The 18,498-nt window shown below is 39.7% G+C and overlaps 2 pseudogenes; both read left to right on the top strand.

The window, feature by feature from the left end:
• The first annotated feature begins 12,138 nt into the window (after positions 1-12,138).
• On the top strand, positions 12,139-14,130 carry LOC148022255 (protein NARROW LEAF 1-like; annotated as a pseudogene).
• A 990-nt stretch (positions 14,131-15,120) lies between these two features.
• LOC148022254 (protein NARROW LEAF 1-like) lies at positions 15,121-17,770 on the top strand (annotated as a pseudogene).
• Positions 17,771-18,498: the final 728 nt, after the last annotated feature.

The raw sequence follows: 18,498 nt of genomic DNA, 5'->3' as shown, positions 1-18,498 counted from the left end.
TTTCTTCTTTTCTTGTTTATTGTAGCGGTAGTGGTTTGTTATTGTGGTAGTCGTAGTCGTAGTCGTCGTAGTCGTGGTTGTAGTAGCGGCAGCAGCAGCAGCAGTAGTAGTTTTCTTATTTGTTGTTGTTATTGTAGTAGTAGTAGTATTTTTTTTATTTTTTTATTTATTGTTTAGTTTTCTTGTTTGTTATTGTAGGAGCAGCAGCAGTAGCAGTAGCAGCAACAACAGCAGTAGCAATAGCAGTAGCAGTAGCAGTAGCAGTAGCAGTAGCAGTAGCAGTAGCAGTAGCAGTAGCAGTAGCAGTAGCAGTAGCAGTAGCAGTAGCAGTAGCAATAGCAGTAATAGTAGTAGTAGTAGTTGTTGTTGTTGTTTTTTTTTTCCTTATTTTCTTGTTTATTGTAGTGGTAGTGGTAGTGGTAGTGGTAGTAGAGAGAGAGATATGTTTTGTTAAAGGAAATTTGTAGTAGAGAGAGAGATAGAGATGTTTTATTAAAGGAAATGAGAGAGGGAGAGGAAGAGAAAATTAAAGAAGGAATGAGAGAGAGGGAATAAACATACAACATAATAAAGAAAGAAAAAAAGAGAGAGAGATGGAAGGAGAGAATGGAAGATCTTGTTCTTTAACATCTTGTTCTTTAACAAAGAGAGGGTAAGATCTTGTTCTTTAACATCTTCTTTTCTTGTTTGTAGTAGTAGTAGTAGTGGTGGTGGTGGTGGTGGTGGTGCGATCCAGTGAGGTCCAATACAATACCAACAGATAGTAAACACTCTAATATATGTTAATTTGTGGGTGGGTGGAGACTTTACATACGTTAATTTTGTTGAGTTACAAGAGAAGAAATCCATTCTTAGACAATTTCAGAAAGAAAAAAAGAATGATAACAAGAACAATTTTTTTGTCATAATGTAGATCAAATGGAAAATGATGAAGGTCGTGATGTTCAAGATCGCGAGGTGTATCTTAATGAGCGTGTCCCATATCGACAATGTAAGCTAGCAATTAGACGAAAATGTTGATTGTCTATAGAACACATACGACGCTTTGTCATGTTTCTATCAGAGATCATTGATCAGGTGATCTTAAATTTTAAGAAAATGGTAAGAAAAGTGTATATCAATCATGCATTGTATTCACAAGATAATTGAATATGCATTGATGTCCATGGATGTTGAGACATCTAATCCGCTTAGAGAGAAAGCATCCATACCATTATACCATGGGACTTTTTGGCACTATCATAAAAAAAATTTGTGCTTTTTCAAGGTAGTTTATGATATTTTTTCAGGTTACTGAAGTATTACATATTACAACTTGCAAATACGATACCTGAGTCATGTGATGATGTGCGACATGGTTTACGAAAGCTTGGCACGGACTACAAGAGCATCCATGCATGTATCAATAATTGCATATTGTTTCGAGGAGAATAGGAGACTATGGAGACATGTCCAAAGTGTAGTGCTCACAGGTATCAACAAGAGTTGCAAGGGCAAACAATGTCTCAAAAATTTCTTAGACACTTTTCGCTTATCCCCTGCATAAATCACATGTTTCGTACATTCAACATGGTGAGCTCGACAACGTGGCATGCGTAGAATAGATCCACAGATGGAGTTCAATGAATATCAATGGATTTACTCACATGGAGCCACATTGACTCTACCTTCCAAGGCTTTGCCCGAGAGCCAAGGAATCTTCAGCTTGATCATGCTATGGATGGCATGAACCCATTCGATCTGCGCTCAACTTCTTACTATATGTGGCCTATAGTCCTTGTCAACTACAATATCCCTCCGTGGCTTTCTACGAAGAAAGGACATCTCATCCTTAGCTTGCTCATTACTAGCCGCTACAAAGTCAAAAATATGGACGTGCATGTTCGTCCATTAGTCGATGAGCTTAAGACTTTGTGGGAGGAGGGGGTCACTGTGCAAGATATGAGTAAGCGTGATGGTCGACGGTCTGCCAATATTTGAGCCATTTTCATCTGGATGATGCATGACTTTCCAAGATTTGGAGAGTTCTCAGGTAAGTAGGCTTCCGTTCTCGTTGATAATATCTATCATAGCTCATTCAAGTTTGTATTCATTAGTGGATAGAGGTGTTGGGACAAGTCTGGTTACCTCAGGTTATCATGCATGTCCATTGTGTGGGCCACAGTTAGACTCCCAAAGGTCACAAACCATGAAGAAGATGGTATATCAAGGATACTCTACATAATGCTTCCTTGTTTGTGTTAGGTTGTACTACCGATCGTGATCGTAGGATTCCTTACTCCAGAAATACACGAGGCCATTTACAAGTTGTCAACTTTAGTGCAATGGATCTCACAGAAGGAGATTAAGACATCCTCTATTGAATTCATAAGGCGGGGAGTAGTGGAGACAGTCTGTCTCTTTGAGAAATATATGCCTATCAACATGCTCACGATACAAATCCACCTTATTGTACATCTTGTAGATGAAGTGGAGATTGTTGAATCTATACATACGTGATGGATATTCTTCTTGGAGCGCTTCATGAAAACCTTGAAAGGCTTTGTGCAACAATGAGCTTGGCCAGAAGGTAGAATGGCAGTTGAAGGTTGGTTAGTGTCTGAGGCATTAGTGCATATTTCACAATGGCTACCAACAGTGGATTCAGACAACAATATGCTATGGTTGTTGAAGGATGATGATAGACTGACGGAGATGTGGTGGTTGGAAATGGGGTAGAAAAAAAATGGATGCTGCAATGGAGGAGAAAGTGAATCGCTTTTGCATGTTACACCATGCCTCCATGGAGATGTGGCTTGCTATGTACGAGTATGTACCAGCAAGTTAGGAAAGATCGGGAGGAAGCGCGATCTGAATTTTGACGTAGTATGCGCCATTGATCAATTCGATATCCCAAGGGCATGGAGGAGATGCCACGGTTTATGTCAATGTGATGGTTGCATGGAGCTTTGACCGTAGCATCTCACGAAGAGACGAAGGTCTCAACTGAGGAGTGGAAATTCTCCAGGGGATATAGTACAAAGGTGATGACGTGTTTAGAGTTTGTCATATCTATATTTTATATGCAAGAACTAATTGAGTGTTTCAATATACAGTACAAAATATATAGTGCAACGTGGTCGCGCGGACGGCCTTTCCACGTGGAGTGTATTGACAAAATGTGCTCCATGACAAATTGTGCTATCATGGCAAAGTTCGAGCAAGAGAGCCGACGACGAGCACTAGATCCAAACATCGTTATAGATGAGATGGAGTATTTTGAAAACTTACAAAGTATTGTCATAATGGATTACCGTAGCTTCTCCATGATCCTATTTGATGTGCAATGGTTCAAAGTGGTACTTGAAGGAGCTAGAGCAACAATTCAACGAGGTCCATCTGGATTTCTCGAAATACATTATGAAAAAAAATGGATGGATTTGTGCGACACATTTATGTTGTCGGACCATTGGTGTATAAACTCATATTTTTTTAAATTGTATTATGGCATGGTACATGTCACAAAAGTTAAATCTCTCTTGCACATGATTTTGAACATGTAATTTTCTATCCAAACCCACGACAACCTTGATTGTGGTATGTTATACCTTCATCTCCTCGAAGTGCGAGCGTATATGATCAAAGCGATATTCTAAGAGTAGATGAGGACAATATGCAAATAGAGGGGTTGATATTGCAAGGGGTGGAGGCCACCCAAAGCTTGGAGCATGTAGAGAAGCCAACCTCGGGTAACAATGATGAAAATATAAGAGTCCAATAATTCTTTGAGAATGAGGTGGACTCATCCTTTTGTGGTAACATGTCTATCAACCTTCTAATGTATGTGGAGTTGTGTCTAGAGATTGACATGGGACCATAGGGTACTTCATACTTAGAGCATCCACCTACTCAATTCATTGTTAATTAATTGCTTATAATGGTACATAAGATATGCATTTTAAGTAATATCATTTTTTAAAGATTTATATTATCGTGCTTTGTATGATTTATATTGATTATGCTAACATAAATTTTTGTCTGTGTGGTGCATATGATCTTTGTGGATATTTAGATCAGCACGATGAGTCGAGGGATGAGCGATAATACAAGACATCTTCACGCGTATGTGTCCAGATGAGATGTCTCGATTTAGACATATGGCGGAGTTGTCTCAAACATCATCATGCCATTCTATTAGATCTACTTCGATGTGCTATGATAATTCAATTTCTAGTAGAGGAGGTCGACGCTCCAAACTTGGGCCAGACAAAGGGAGTGGTTCAGGGGGATGCTGCAGAGACATGGATGTAGTGAGCCCGTGGTCTGCTCGAGATACATGTACTACTCCTTTCTCTCGTGGCGGTTCGAGAGGGCGTGGCTCGGGTGATTATTGTGGGGTACCGATGTAGTGTCTCCGTCTCGTCATTCTGCTGGAGTTGTGTCACCCGTAGGATTTGTCACACCTGTGGAGACATCTACTCCAATCACTCCAGCTTTTGCTCGGCTATCCGTAGGTGGCATTCCTATGGATGCTACTCCAAGAGATACTATCCCCATAGATACACCAGATGTACAGGGGTCTCCTGGATATGCCCAGGAGCATATATCACAAGGAATTTTCAATCGTTCCCCACATAGGCAATTTGATGAAATATAGGAAATTCTCCAATATTTCCTATGTAGACAAGTACGTATTCCCCATCTATGACTAGAAAATTGCATTCCCTACATCTTATAATAGGGAATATAGAGTATTCCTTACATTCCTTTGAAAGTCCCTACGTTCCCTACATATTATAATAGGGAATATAGAGCATTCCCCACATTCCTTTGAAAATCCCTACATAAGGAATTATAAGGATGTGATTCCCTACTTTTATGTAATAGGGAATTAAAGGTACAATGAGGATAAGATAAAGATGATGTTTATCACAATTCTCTATTTCTCAATTCAAGTTGATAATGATGGTTTCGAGAAGGTAAGGACAAAGGTCACAAGAAACTCTAAACCACTTACTATATAGAAAGTTCACATTATAACTAGGAAGATTACTAACTAAACTAGGAAGAATGTAGAATTCTCTAGTTATAACTAGATAATTTTGCCATCACTAGTCTCTTCTAACTAGTAACATCCTTTTCCTAGATAGTATCTAGAAAATTGAAGCCCTATCTAGCAACATTATCTAGCAAGTTATTGTATAACTAGCAATAATATCAACTTAATTAGAAAATTTTACTTTTTACTAGTCATAACTAGCAAGTACTATCCTCTAACTAGGGAATTATAGATATTCTATCAAGTTAACTTGGAACTCATGATTTTTTAAGTATAATTAGTAAATAAATATTCATTGATTAGACATTTACATTTGTATAATACTTACTCACAGCTAAGCTTTTCACATTGACACAAAAGCAAGACCACAATTGTTGAAAGGTAATCACAATAACAAAAAAGAAAATTAAAAGAAAGATGTTTAGTAAACATGAATAATACAAACTGTGTGGCCCCAACAATAAAGTCATTGCATTTAGCAACAATAACACTTACAATGTTGAGCAAAGTACATGGCCACATTGACCAAGCATATATCATGGCCATGACATCCATCTTATTGCAAAGCTCATGATTAATTTAGTGAGACAAAAGCATATTGCACCAATGGATTAAATAGAAACTCCACACACTAACATCATATTCCGTACTTTCCAAATGAGCAATAAGAGCAAACATTCAAAGTGCATGGCAAGAAAACCACACAATCATATATACCCCATCATGAAAATTAGATAGCCATATTAAAAAGGAAAGCACATTACCAAGTGCATGACTATATTGGTCATGGAAGTGCACATGGAAAAAAAGAATCACCAAGGCAAAGCACGTAGCCATATTGAGAAAAAGCTAAATTGCATTGCCCAAGTGCATGGCAAGAAAACCACACAATCATATATACCCCATCATGAAAATTAGATAGCCATATTAAAAAGGAAAGCACATTACCAAGTGCATGACTATATTGGTCATGGAAGTGCACATGGAAAAAAAGAATCACCAAGGCAAAGCACGTAGCCATATTGAGAAAAAGCTAAATTGCATTGCCCAAAACATGTGGCTATAGAAAATAAAGCAAACTACATTGCTAGTTGTATGGTGAAATATTATCACCTTTCAAACTAGCACTAAACTTATAAACTTCATGTCTTAACACAAAAATATAAGTACCAAGGATTCTAGTGATTGCCAACTATTGTAGCTAGCTCTATGTGGAAGCTTGCAACATGATAGATGGGAAGCTACTTTAAGGTTCACTATGAGGTGACTTGAATAACAAGAAGGCTACACCTAAATAGCCTTACAAGGGTGGAAGTATATTACCTTTACAAAGAACTAGTGCTCCAAAACAAAGAAATCCTCATTGGATATTCTCATTTTATTAGGGTTTGAAGTTGAGAAATTCCATAGAAAAGTATCGATGGGAGCATATCAAATTCTCACCAATCTCAAAGGTAGGTGGAATAATTCAAACAATGTAGAAACTCTTGCAAATTCTCAATGGAACATTGAAAGTGCATCATAATAAAAGGAAAACACAAGAGGAAAAGAAGAACAAATTAAGATTGGTAAATTTTTTAATTTATCTTTTGAGAAAAAATAAGAGAGCTAAAAGAAAAGCATGCTTTTTGTGCTAAGAACATGCTCGACAAGGCCAATATTAAAATAGAGTACTATAAAAAGCAAGGAGGGGAGGAAAGCATGTTGGGCTATTCTCTCCTATACATCTTAAACCTTCCATGTTGGGTAAAAAACCATAGGTTTGAATCTCTACAAGAGAGGCTGAACCCCTAGAGGATCTTAATGTACTCTCCATGAGGATTTCAATCATGCTATGCATTTGGCAATTCAAAAATTATGATGTGTGCAATGTTGTGTAGCAACTTCTCCTATAGGAACCTATTTGGCTAGTATCATCTTGTGGTCATAACAAACATCAAGTGTAACATCCATGACAAGTCTATTTATGCTACCCTCTAATCCCTCCTAACTTGCTCTAGCCCTTATTCCTATAAGTCAAGCCTTAGAGGTAATTCAAAGCTCCCAAAAATCTTGGAACAACTCAAGAAAATTCATGAGCACTATCATATCCCTTCTTTACCCTTAGAAATAATAGACACATGAATTTTTAGCAAGACCATTCATATATACTTGTGAAGATCATATCCCAACGACTATATTTATGGCCCTAAAAAACATTTTTATGAATATTTTAAAATTACTCTATGAAATTATCATTTTGTCTAATTATAACAAATATTTTGAAATTATTCTCTAAAATTATTGTTTTTCATGGAGCAATCTGATAAAATTTTTATCATTGTAGTTCAAGCCATTGGCATTTCCATCCAATATGCCTTAGCATCCTATAAGATGCCAAAATACTCACTAGTGAGTTGGGATCCCATGATCTTTTAGGAGATAGGTGTTTTTGATTACATGAGTGCTTGAGAAGGCAAAAGGCCAAGTGACCCTATTATATAGGATACCTTTAATGCTGAGGGAAGCTTATCATGGCTCTAAGTTAGTAAGTTCCCTACTGTGTGTTGTTGAGACAGAAGTAGTGTAATCACATATAACCCAATCTTATGGGGTTGGAAGCTCATATCCTAGGCTAGACAATTGTTTTCTGTGTAGGGAGATAGATTGTATACTACTTCATGGAATTGTATTTTTATATATTATCTTTTGTGCAATAGAATGTTGTTTTCCAAAGTGTTTGTCATGTGCTAGATGTTGTGTTAATGGACCCTATGTAACATGATAATAAAAGGAAGCTATTTTTTAATGTTGTAATAGTATGGTACCTTTGCGGTTGGGGACTTAATTACTGAGCATATGATGGAGGAATTCATTTGATTATCTTCTACATTATGTATGCTGTGAGCCAAGTGGCATGCAATAGTGACCAAAAATACATGCACAGGAAAGGCCTAATTTTGGCATCATGAATCCAATGAGATTAATGAAGATTGAAGATCCATAGCCTAGATTATCGTATAAGACACTAGAAGTGAAGTAGGACTCTTGTTTCCCACATTGTAACTAGGGCAATGGCCAACAATTAGAGAGGGATGGTCAATGCCAGCTTGAGCTGATCCAGACCACCTATAGGTGGATACACCTGAATTTGTGTGTTATCTTAAAGATAACAACTAAAAAAATTTAATGACGCCCTTTATGTAGTGATTAATGTTTGCAAATCTAAAGCCTAACATGCAATTATCTATATATTTTTCTATCAAAATAGCTTAAAGAAATTCTAGTAAATGACTAAAGCATGTGCACAATTCTAGATCACTAGGAGGAGACTTAGCCTCATTGCATAAATTCATGTAATGCATTGTTCACCACATTGTCCTTTGAACATAGTCCCCTGGCATAGTCCTTTGAGCTTGGTTCATGCAGGCTATCTAGTACACTCCTCAACCTATCCTCTTGAGAAACTTGGAACAAGTAGGTTGTGTGGTAATCCTCTTGAGAAGCTGGGTACAAGTAAGTTGTTTTGGGTTTCAATAAGCATCCATCTTAAGTAGTAGCTATGCCCTAGACTCTCATGTCAAGAAGCATATTAGACTCAACTTGGGAGTGTATTCCTCATGCATCCCTCATGCATTTGTAGCATACTTTGCTTGATGGGAAATTAGGAGCACCTTGATATTAAGACTCAAAGAAGATATATTCAAGAAATATAAGACTTGAAAAGGAAGTCAAATGGTACAAAGGATCAAAACAATAAATTCAAAATACCTTATTCGCTATTTTCTTTATTTTAGATGCTAAGGAAAAATCATCATTAGGAGCATTGGGTAGGCCCAAAAAAAGATGATAGAGAATTCCAAAGCCATGGAGAAGAAAAGTCAGAGAAGATGGTTAGAAATTTTAAACTCATACGAAGAGGAATTCAAGGGGAAGTCATCGCTAGAGGTAAAAAGGTGATTCAAGCTAAGCACAAGAAACATTTGGAATTCAGGAAGAATGATGTGTTCCTCAAGCAGCAGTAGATGGAGTGGAGATCCATCTTCCCTAGGGAACATTGGAAGATATGGCAGAAATGCACTAGAAAAGTGTGCTCTAGTACTCCATAAAAAAATTGAACCATGTTCTCTGGCATTGCCTTGTAAGCAAGCTTTGTCTAAAAGAACGTGGCAGGGTGGATTACAATTGCAGGCCTTAATGTAGAGGTTATGATGAAGATGGCATTGTTTGCGGATAAAGGTGTATTGAATGAAGACATATTAAACCTATGGAATGCCATCAGGGCATTAACATTAGCACCATTTGGGCCAATAAGAATGCTCAAATATGATCTACTATCTAGATAGACTGTAAGAGAAGTGCTTGCAACATGTAGAAAGATGAGGAGGAGAGAGCATGTCTTCAAAGTGGGGGTACAAGCTCCTTAGAAAGACAAATTTTTGAAAGCTTGTGGGAAGGATTTTTGGAGCCCAATAGCATATTTTTCCATGAACCTCAAAATACTTTGTGATCGAACCTTCACATTAAAAGAAGGAAAGAGAGTACTCATTCAGACTGTGCATAATCAAGGGCTAACAATGGGGCAGGGGCTCTGCTACTACATGCGTCCAACATCCAACGCTCGGCATCGCAATCCATCGCATCGAGCATTAATCGATCCCATGGAAGCCTAGGACTCATGGCAGCTAGCTCAGGTCTAGCTGCAGTGGAAGGCCAAGGTGTAGGCCCTCCGGTTCGCCCTCGTCTCCAAGAGCCTTGATTCCCATGTCAAGCAGCTTGTGAAGGACTGCATGAGCAACTATTTCAGATCAAGCTTCACACACTTTTTATTTGTTGCATTGCTTGTGGATTGCATTAACTTGTATTTAATTGTGCTGTTGCGAGACTCTTAGGTCCATAAGCCCATACAACAAGAAGAATTCCCTCATTATTCCATTTTTCCCATAAGTCCATACGACAAGAAGCATTTCTTCACAATTCCATTTGTCCCCATGGCCTGCATTTCAGCAAATGAAAACTTAGAACTTTTCTGCAACACATCCTGTGAAAGAGAACATAATAAACATATAGTGATGATTGTCCTAGGACAATTGCCTGACACAAATGTACTCTAAGCTAGCATTAAAAAAGCACTAATAATATTCTATTGGAATTGGATACTGCATGACTTACCTTCATTGCATTAGGGAGCCATGTACAGAGTACTTTCAGTACACAGTTGGTCATCATTCTATCCAAACATGCATAGAATACTAATCTAAACACGCTCAATGGCTTACTTTCATTGCCTCAAGATGGGCTTATTGATTGCTCAAACCATTCAAACACTCTAGCTTGTTTCTCAAAGTTATTCTTAGCATATATTATATCTCTTCTTTCCAAAACTCTCATCAGGAAAATTGTCTTGACTAATAGCCTGGCTTACACATATTGTGTCTAGTAAGTAAAACATTCAAGCTAAAATGATAAATTTTAGAGAATCTATTGTATATACGTGTGTAGGTGATAGAGTGAGATTTCAATCCACTTTTGGGTGGCCAAGAAGAGAATGCAAATATTCTTTGGCTTTACTGTGTTTGATTCTTTCTACTTGCCCCCACTAAATAGAGTTTTGTGTTGAGGCATGTTTTTTGGTATTGGTTAAAGTTTTTTCCTGCAGGGCGTCATTCCTCTGCTCTTGAAGCAGCATTTATGTGGATAGGAGGTTGGAGGCCCACATCAGCTATAACAATCGTGTACTCTAAAATGGGTATTGATGTGCATAGGCTTAATGGTTGCATAAGCCATGATGATGTGACATGCATGTTGTCAAAGACACAGTTAGCTTCAATGGATGCTTTGCAGCATTACATGCACTAGGCAGAGATGGAGCTTTCAAATCAACTAGCAACCATGCAGGTGAACCTTTTCTTCTTGAGTTTTCTGTTGCAATTTATCATGTTTCTGCCAAGCCATTTTGAAGCTGTCTGCCATGGTCTGGCATGATGCGCACAATAACTTTTCAACAAATTCTCACTATAATTTCCACATTGTGAATTACGACATCATGAGCTTCTGCAAGGGAGGGACCACATACCTAGCTCGGTGTGGTTGCTCCCTGCCCCCGACCAGGTATGTGGTCCCTCCCTCACAGAGGCTCATGATGTTGAATACTATAAGGAAAAACAAGGGAAAAGATCCCCTTTTCCCAGTGACATGGGAAAGTGTCTAAAGCTACATGTGATTCATAATATTCTGGCTTTTCTAGGTTTGTTGAGCCTGACTACTGCTTTGGGTTATTTCAGATGCTTGTTGTAGATCAAAGCATGAAAGAAGCCATAGGGATTGGGAGCTCTTCTTTCATCATGTCACACAACATAGTGCAAGGCCTGAACCTAGCCATGAGGAGGCGGGACCTCCATTTCCCCATCACCTTGTGCCTTTCCACGCGGTCCCCCCCTTTGCACGTGATGATGCTCACCAAGTCCCTTGCCAGGCAGTGCTGCTCCATGGCTACCTTGTCCCTTTTGTCCCCGGGCAGCAAAGCATTGATGGACTGGAACACAGCCGAGTAGTAGTCCAGGGCCTCCAGAAACCTTGGGAAGAATGGCGCCGTGATTGTGTTGGCATCCTGCTCCACCAGCGTCACCACCTTCGGGTCCATCGCCCTCACCATGCGCAGGAGCCGGTCCTTTGGATTCGCCACGCTCACCCCCTCGTTCAGCATGTGATGCAGCTGTAGTGCAAAATTCATAGCAATAATTAATGGAGTCAAAGCTTGAAACTTTGAGTTCGTTGTTAAAGTGATCAAATTCTCTTAGGCTGCATACCCTCCAAGAGCTACAAAACCTGCTGACCCCAGTCAATGCAGCCCATTGCACACTTGCTGCCTTTGAGCTAGTTTTTTCTTTGAAAACATTGGACCTAAAGACCAAAGCAAAGATGGAGGATGATAGAGAGAACCACCAAGTATTGTCTGTGTCTCCTCCCTATTCTGGAGATGCTACTTTGCAGACCACCTTATTGCCAGGGAAAATATCATGTTGATGGAAGAGAATCACTAGTGGCTTATTGAAAAGAAGCTGCATTACTTGATGGAATCAAACACACATTAGCTGACTATAAAGAAACCATCTTACCTTATGACCAAGTATATACTTCAGCTGGTGCAAAAGAAAATGCATGTACCTGTGAAGGTGAAGACAGGAGAGGGACAGAGCATGTAGATTGGTTGAGTTCCACAGCTTGCAGTAAGCCTGCATAAGTCCAGATTATAAGCTTGTGCATGGATGAGCTATCATGGGCTGCCATGTGTTTCAAAGTGCTCACAACAATTGCAGTCATGTTTTTCCCACATCAATTGCAGTTATGTTATTTCCATCAAGCTCTTACATGAGTTGAGATAGAGTGATTACTAGACAAATCGACATGTTGCAGTTGATTTGGACTACCCCAACCAGAAGATGTTCCATCCATTGCCTCCAAATGTTGGACCTGGTGTTTATTTGGGTGCAGTGGAAAGGGCAACGTCTTTTATTACAGATGAGCAATGGTATGGCATTTTTACAAGTGTGAATCTAGGTTTCCCTCTTTGCTACTTGTTTTTGAGCTGTCTACTGTTAAGGCATTCTGTATTGTCCATTTTATAAACTTCTCTGTGAGTTGAAAGAAGAATTCTGGTTTCTGTTTCTTGATATGACAATATTGATACTTGATGATTTTTGCTCATGGGGCAAAGACATTTGTGCGAGCTGATGGTGCTTTCATTCCATTCGAGGACAATTTTGATGTCTCCAAAGTCACAACTACTATCAAAGGGGTAGGTGAGATGGGAGATGTTATAACTATTGACTTGCAAGCAAACATCAACAGCATCGTGGGGAGGAGGGTAATAAAAGTTGGCAGAAGCTCATGGGCTAACAGAAGGAAGCATCATGGCATATGCCTTTGAGTACAATGACGAGAAGGGCAATTGCTTTTTCACTGATTTCGTGATTGTGGGCGAGAACAAGCAGGCATTTGACATGCAGGGAGACAGTGGCAGCCTAGTATTGATGCTTGAGGAAGGTAAGAAAAAGCCTAGCGCTGTGGGAATAATATGGGGAGGCACAGCGAATCGTGGGTGCCTGAAACTTCAGAATGGAGATGCACTTGTGAATTGGACAAGTGCAGTGGATCTTGGGCGCCTCCTCAATTGTCTTCAATTTGATTTAATCACTAGCGATGCTGCTTTGGAAGGTAATTTCAGGAGCTTAGGCCACTGTTTGTCAATGTGCTCTATTGTTTGTATCTCTACACATTTAGAAGATTTAGACAAATTCCCACTATAATTCCCATTGGAATTACGGCGACATGATGAGCTTTATGAGGGAGGGACCGCATACCTGGCTAGGTGCTAGGTGCGGTTGAGTTGAGGACAGGGGGATTGGTGGCCTGGGGTAGTTCATGATGTTGAGCACTATATGGAAAAACAAGAGAGAGCAGCCCCTTTCCCTACATGGGAACATGTCAAAAACTTCTTGACATGCTAGTATTCTATATTGCCGCACCATTTTTTGATAATCGGTGTAGCTCGAAGTCCTCAAGAATATGAAATAGAAACATGTTTATGGTTTTCAGTTTAACAAAATAAGGAGCATGGTCTTGGCCAGAGGGCTGTTGAACTTTTGCAGGAGATGCAACATGCAGGAGTTGAACCTGATGAAATCACATACAACGGCCTTTTGACAGCCAACACAGAATCCTTGCTACAAGGTCAAATAATTCATGGTCACATAGTTGAACGTGGGTTTGAATCTAGTGTAATGATTTGCAACAGCCTTATTGACATGTATGCCACATCAAAAAGCCTAGAGAAAGCAGGCAGGGTATTTAGCTGCATATCAAGTGTGGTGACTTGGAATGTCATGATGGAAGGATATGCTATGCATGTATGTGGTGAGGAGACTTTCAACCTGTATCAACAAATGCTACATGATGGTTTACTGCCAGATGAGGCCACATTCCTTTCAGCCTTGAAGGCTTGCTCTCCTGTAGCATTTCTTCAGCGAGGCAAGCTGCTTCATATTCAAATAGTGGAGAATGGTTATGCTTCAGCTTTTGCGATTCCTGCATTGAGCTTTTGCGAGTCCTGAGGCGCCCCTTGCGCTGTGGATCTGCATTCAGCTTTTGCGAGTTCTGAGGCGCCCCTTGCGCTGTGCCAGGAAGCTTATGTCTCAAGGTAATGCTCCTCCTCCACCTGCATTGAGTTTTTGCGAGTCGTGAGGCGCCCCTTGCGCTGTGGATCTGCAAATCTGCTTCGAGCTGCACACTGTAAGATGGGGGAAACACAGACTCAGACATGGATCCGCTGAGGAAGCACCACAAAGTTTGAAGCAGAAGTGATTGACATTCCTCCAACTCCGACTCATGGTGAGAGAAAGTATGTTGCCTTCCCCTTCTCGAACATTGGGGTTTTACTCCTTAACAAGTACCTGTTGAGCATCTATGGCTACAAGTACCCCATATTTTTTACCATGCTTCACATGTGCATATGTGTTGTCTACAGTTATATTGCAATAACATGGCTAGAGATTGTGCCAATGCAGTACATCTTGTCAAAGTAGCAGCTTTTGAAGATTATTGCTCTTAGTGTCATCTTTTCATTTTCTATAGTGTGTGGCAACACATCCGTGAGGTAATTGCTGGTATCTTTTAACGAGGTCAGGTTTACCAGGTTTGGAAAATAGGTTCAGCTTTCGGAGGGAGAGATTAAGCAACTTTGCCAGTATTCCAAAGACATCTTTCTCCAAAGTATTCAGCAGCCCAGGAAAGTAATCCTTTAAGATGTTTGTGGTGTTCACAGTGGCTGTAAGCAAATTGCATTGATGGGACACAGTTCAAAAGTTGAGAAAGAAGGCTTTGATGCTTATCTTGATTGTTCAAGATGAAGATGACAAAGTTAATCTTTCAAAAACCAAGTTATTGAGTCCTATGATACAAGAAGTTTCTTTTGGAGCTGCTTTTGTAGAGCTCTTGGAAGTCTTTAAATGAACAGTCAAATCTATTTTTCGGGAAAGTAGATATTACATATTCAATTTGTGGAGTCTTATATTAATGATGCAATACAGTTCTGTTTGTTGTTCATGGATGGTGATTGCCTGTACATGAGAAGCATTATGATGTCAACTAAAGATCCACAGGTAATACTAGTTTCAATGTAATGGACTTCTTGCTTAACTTCATGGTCCCTTTTTCAGAGAAGTTTCCTTGCCTGGTTTTCCATGAGTAATGTGTAGGAGAAAAGTCTAGTTTTGTAAAAGTGCCGAATCATTATCTAAGTTGGCAAGCTGACACAGAAATATTATAGTTATACCCATTTGGATGATTTCAAGGACCAGCTGGAGGCATATGGTGTGATGTTGATGTGGTAGAGTTCTCTTATTTTGGTATTCTAGCCGCAACCCCTAAGCAAGAGGTATACACAGAGCTGGCTGAAGGTTTAAGGGGCAATGACCCATCCATCGGTCTAGGATCTCAGGTAAAAAGCCAGTGAAAAACTTCAAAGTTTGAATACAAACTACTCATCTTGAAATTTAGTCATTCTATAATTTTACGTTTGTTTTGGAGGTGTGCATCTTACAACCAAGTTTCTAAATTGTCTCGAGGATCAGTTGCATAGCCTTAGAGCATGGTCGTAATCTAGATGTGTCTACTCTTTTGATGTCATGCTTGTGGTCTTAGTTCAATTTTCGGATCAACTGTAGGCCCTTTTATGTAATCAAGATTGATGTCTTATATTGATCTAACAAACTCTTTAGTATTTTTTATTTAATTGAGTTGTATAAACTAGCATATCAAATGAGGGCATTTGATGCATTATGATAGTGTACAGTTTAGTGGCAGATTGATATGTCTACATTGATATTCGAGGGGCATCACTCTCGAATCTATCATCATTTTGTTTACCGATATACTCAATTGTAGCATGATGATGTCCATATTTGTGTATAGAAAATAGAAATGACCATCTCATGTGTTTGTGTGTTTTTGGTGTCATTAGATGTTTTTCGCACATTTTTCCCCTCCTTTCCATAAACTTTGAGAAATGCTGAGAGTGTGTACATGCTTCATCATATATCAATTAAACAATTGATGGTGTTTTTTACACTATAGAGGTGAAGATTGGTAGCTTTTTAGTTGCAATATATGTAAATAATTGTTGCATCATTACTAGTTTGACAATTCTGATACGTTTCTCTCTCTGGTGAATTTCACAAGTTGCAGGTCAGGAGACATTTGGTACACTTGGAGCCATAGTACGGAGTAGGACAGGGACTCATCAGGTTGGTTTCTGACAAATTGACATGTTGCGGTTGATTTGGACTACCCCAACCAGAAGATGTTCCATCCACTGCCTCCAAATGTTGGACCTGGTGTTTATTTGGGTGTAGTGGAAAGGGCAACATCTTTTATTACAGATGAGTGATGGTATGGCATTTTTACAAGTGTGAATCCATGTTTCCCTCTTTGCTGTTAAGGCATTCTTTATTGTCCATTTTATAAACTTATCTGTGAGTTGAAAGAAGAATTCTGGTTTTCGTTTCTTGATATGACAATATTGATACTTGATGATGTTTGCTCATAGGGCAGAGGCATTTGTGCGAGCTGATGGTGCTTTCATTCCGTTCGGGGACAATTTTGATGTCTCCAAAGTCACAACTACTATCAAAGGGGTAGGTGAGATGAGAGATGTTATAACTATTGACTTGCAAGCAAGCATCAACAGCATCGTGGGGAGAAGGGTAATAAAAGTTGGCAGAAGCTCAGGGCTAACAGAAGGAAGCATCATGGCATATGCTTTTGAGTACAATGACGAGAAGGGCAATTGCTTTTTCACTGATTTCCTGATTGCGGGCGAGAACCAGTAGGCATTTGACATGCATGGAGATAGTGGCAGCCTGGTACTGATGCTTGAGGAAGGCAAGAAAAAGCCTAGCCCTGTGGGAATAATATGGGGAGGCACAGTGAATCGTGGGTGCCTGAAACTTCAGAATGGAGATGCACTTGTGAATTGGACAAGTGCAGTGGACCCACAGTCACAACATCGTCAATGGATCATCAGATTGTGACGAGGAGGATAGATTGGATGAGGAATCAGATGTAGTAGCTATTAGGAAATGCACTGAACTTCAGCAAGCCATATCCATAGGAGCCACATCGTTTTTTCTGACAGGGTACAAGTATTTGGTTTATCTCATGGGCATATTTGCTGTTGTCATTTTATTGTTCCTGGGATCTGTGAAGGGGTTCAGTACTAAGCCCCAGCCTTGCAGAGACAATCCAAAGCAGGAATGTGCCCCAGCTCTCTTTACATCAATTTTCACTACAGTTGCATTTATATTGGGAGCTTTGACGTCCATAGTGTCGGGATTTTTGGGCATGATGATCGCAACATATGCGAATGCTCGCACAACTTTGGAAGCCAGAAAAGGGATAGGCAAAGTATTCAAAATCGCCTTCCAATCAGGTTCGGTGATGGGTTTCTTACTTGCTGCTAATGGCCTCATAGCTTTATACATCACTATAAAACTGTTCCAGCTTTATTACAAGGATGATTGGGAGGGCCTTTTTGAGGCCATCACTCGCTATGGGCTTGTATGCTCATCCTTGGCTCTATTTGAAAGGGTTGGAGGTGGAATCTATACCAAAACTGCGGATGTTGGAGCAGATATTGTTGGAAAAGTAGAAAGGAATATCCCAGAGGACGATCTGCAAAATCTAGCGTGTGGGTGATAATGTGGGAGATATTGCTAGAATGGGTTCAGATTTGTTTGGCTCCTTTGCTGAAGCTTCTTGCATAGCTCTTGTTGCGGCTTCCATGTCATCATTTGGCACAAATCATGACTTCACTGCTATGTGCTTCCCTCTACTCATTAGCTCTATGGGCATTGTGGTGTGCCTCATCACAACCTTGTTCGCAACTGATGTGTTCGAGATCTCAAATCTAAGGGATATTGAATCTACACTGAAGAGACAGTTGCTGATATCCACCATCTTAATGACATTCGGTGTAGCTTTTGTTTGTTGGTTGACACTACCATCCACGTTTTACATATATGATCCTAACGGTGGTGCAAAGATGGTTCAAAATTGGAAACTATTTTTTTGCGTTGGAGTATGGATTTGGGTAGGGTTGGTAATTGGCTACGTTACAGAGTATTTCACCAGCAATACATACAGACCAGTCTAGGATGTTACTGATTCTTGCAGGACAGGAGCTACTACCAATGTCATCTTTGGTTTGGCACTTGGCTACAAGTTTGTAATTGTTCCAATATTTGCTATTGTTTTTGCCATCTATGTCAGCCATACCCTAGCAGCCATGTACGGGATCGTAGTTGCAGCTCTTGGAATGCTTTGTACCATTGCCACCTGTCTAGCCCTAGATGCATATGGTCCCATAAGTGATAATGTTGGTATCACAACCGGTCTCTGGATGACCATGATACTTCTTACACATC

This window comes from Lygodium microphyllum, chromosome 17 (assembly GCF_053477565.2).
Source record: "Lygodium microphyllum isolate KBCC chromosome 17, Lygodium_microphyllum_v1.1.10, whole genome shotgun sequence".
Classification (NCBI taxonomy): domain Eukaryota; kingdom Viridiplantae; phylum Streptophyta; class Polypodiopsida; order Schizaeales; family Lygodiaceae; genus Lygodium; species Lygodium microphyllum.
The sequence above is the reverse complement of the archived record's forward strand: the minus strand, read 5'-3'. Positions and strand labels throughout refer to the sequence as shown.